Genomic DNA, 3,297 nt, shown 5'->3' on the forward strand with positions numbered 1-3,297 from the left:
TGTTTGTCTACAGGTAGAGGGCTTGCGACGAGCTGATCACTCGCCCAAGGAGTCCTATCGTATGTGTAAGATCTAGAAAAACCGAAGTGAACGGAGAAGTTCATGGAGGTAGGCCTGGGCCCACTGGGGCTGTAGTGCCAAGAAAAAAAAATCCCTATTTAACGAAACAACTCGGGAATCCTATGCATAATTGGGGAGACGATGAAGGCAAATTTGTCCCTATGTTTAATTAATCAGGCACCTCGAAATGAACACAGATGGGAGAGTGGAGGTACAGCTCCACCATTCTTGATCTTGACGCAAGGTGGAGATGAGTGGTCACCTTCAAGTCCCAGTCGCTTTACCCCTGGGAAACGAGCCCCCGGTACCGATTGGATTAGGGTCTGGACGTTGTGGTGTAGAGATAAATCTCTTGTCCCTGTCAAGAATCGTACCCCGTCGCTATACCGACTGAGCTCTCCCGGCTCCAAATGGAGACATACGTGTATTATTGTGGATTTAGTATTGAAGACGAGAAGAGAAATTACATACTTGAACTTAGGACACAGTGGCATGATTCTGTGAACACGACGATGAACCTTCAGGTTTCATAATGACAGATGATTTCCTGACCAGCTAAACGACTGTTGATTGTTGAAGGAAGGCGCAGGACCGTGGAATCTGTCCCAATATAGACTACGAAGAGCGAATGTTGAATCGTTAGGAAGGTTAGGAAACTGGCCATTAGGCGAAGTACGATCTTCTTGCTGTTAGTAAAACTTTGATTTGTGGTGGACAAAGTGGCGCTGGGGCGGGTTTTTTCCGAGTACTTCCGTTTCCCCTGCCAATCTTCATTCCACCAACTTCATCATCATAATCACGCGGGGCAGGCTACAATAGGCCAATCAGTGGCCGCCGTGCCGATTGGACCCAGTTGGACTCGACCCCCCCCCACCAAGCGAATTAAAAAAAAATTAGTCAAACTTTCTACCTTTCTCTTTTCTAAAAGATCTTAAATCTCTGAAGCCCTTTCTGCGTTTTAGAAATTTCTGAACCGTTCATCCCATCTGCATCTAGGTCTTATTCCTAATTTTAAGCCGGAAATAGTAACAATAAAAACATTTTTTGAAAGAATGATGGCTACGATTTCTCAAACGATAAAAATATACAGGTGACATAACAAATTTACATGTTTTGCATCTTTTACTTTCTTTCTACGTCGCCTTTTTATTCTTTGCCATATTTCCTTAATCCTTTTTGTCTTTATTTTCATTCCCGGCTTGTTTCGTTAATTTCATCTGTCCGTCCCTTTTTCTCGTCAATCCTAAACATTCGTGCATTCTTATGTACGAATGTTTAGGATTGACGAGAAAAAGGGACGGACAGATGAAATTAACGAAAAAAGCCGGGAATGAAAATAAAGACAAAAAGGATTAAGGAAATATGGCAAAGAATAAAAAGGCGACGTAGAAAGAAAGTAAAAGATGCAAAACATGTAAATTTGTTATGTCACCTGTATATTTTTATCGTTTGAGAAATCGTAGCCATCATTCTTTCAAAAAATGTTTTTATTGTTACTATTTCCGGCTTAAAATTAGGAATAAGACCTAGATGCAGATGGGATGAACGGTTCAGAAATTTCTAAAACGCAGAAAGGGCTTCAGAGATTTAAGATCTTTTAGAAAAGAGAAAGGTAGAAAGTTTGAATATTTTTTTTTTAATTCGCTTGGTGGGGGGGGGGGGCGAGTCCAACTGGGTCCAATCGGACCGGNCGGCACGGCGGCCACTGATTGGCCTATTGTAGCCTGCCCCGCGTGATTATGATGATGAAGTTGGTGGAATGAAGATTGGCAGGGGAAACGGAAGTACTCGGAAAAAACCCGCCCCAGCGCCACTTTGTCCACCACAAATCAAAGTTTTACTAACAGCAAGAAGATCGTACTTCGCCTAATGGCCAGTTTCCTAACCTTCCTAACGATTCAACATTCGCTCTTCGTAGTCTATATTGGGACAGATTCCACGGTCCTGCGCCTTCCTTCAACAATCAACAGTCGTTTAGCTGGTCAGGAAATCATCTGTCATTATGAAACCTGAAGGTTCATCGTCGTGTTCACAGAATCATGCCACTGTGTCCTAAGTTCAAGTATGTAATTTCTCTTCTCGTCTTCAATACTAAATCCACAATAATACACGTATGTCTCCATTTGGAGCCGGGAGAGCTCAGTCGGTATAGCGACGGGGTACGATTCTTGACAGGGACAAGAGATTTATCTCTACACCACAACGTCCAGACCCTAATCCAATCGGTACCGGGGGCTCGTTTCCCAGGGGTAAAGCGACTGGGACTTGAAGGTGACCACTCATCTCCACCTTGCGTCAAGATCAAGAATGGTGGAGCTGTACCTCCACTCTCCCATCTGTGTTCATTTCGAGGTGCCTGATTAATTAAACATAGGGACAAATTTGCCTTCATCGTCTCCCCAATTATGCATAGGATTCCCGAGTTGTTTCGTTAAATAGGGATTTTTTTTTCTTGGCACTACAGCCCCAGTGGGCCCAGGCCTACCTCCATGAACTTCTCCGTTCACTTCGGTTTTTCTAGATCTTACACATACGATAGGACTCCTTGGGCGAGTGATCAGCTCGTCGCAAGCCCTCTACCTGTAGACAAACACAGAAAAATGCACACAAACATACATGCCCTGAGTGGAATTCGAACCCACGATCTCGGCTTCCAAGCGAGCGAAGACAGTGCATGCCTTAGACCGCACGGCTACCGTGACCGGTTTTAAATAGGGATTACCAACTAAAATTTTAAGCGTATTTCTTGTTTCCTTCATGCATTCTATATGCCCCACCCCATTACAAAAATAATGTAGGGGCAGTACTTCATGGCTAAGTCCTTGCAAATAAAAGCATGGCCGGCATTAGGAACGGTCAGTTTTTCGCTGTGCCTAATTAGGACACGTAGATATGAGGAGAGGGGGTATAGCACGACGCATGCTTAACCTCGGCACAGGATGGAGGTGAGCAAAGGGCCGCTGGTACAGAATGGGCAGCAAGGAGGGTGGGCCCCAGACTCAGTCCAGACACGGTTGCGAAGAGAAAGAATCTCTCTCTGACGGCAATCAAACCGCTGTCATCCAGCCTGTAGACTGTTGCTACACTGACTGAGCTACAAAATAAACAGCATAAAATGCAGACTGAGAGAGCAGAGAATAGCATCGTAATAATGTGACATGTGTTTATCAGAAGCCGATAAAGATGAGCTTCTAAAATGCATGAACTTGGAAGGAAAGTAATTTAAATTAAGAAAGC

Source organism: Cryptotermes secundus, unplaced genomic scaffold (genome assembly GCF_002891405.2).
Source record: "Cryptotermes secundus unplaced genomic scaffold, Csec_1.0 scaffold426, whole genome shotgun sequence".
Classification (NCBI taxonomy): domain Eukaryota; kingdom Metazoa; phylum Arthropoda; class Insecta; order Blattodea; family Kalotermitidae; genus Cryptotermes; species Cryptotermes secundus.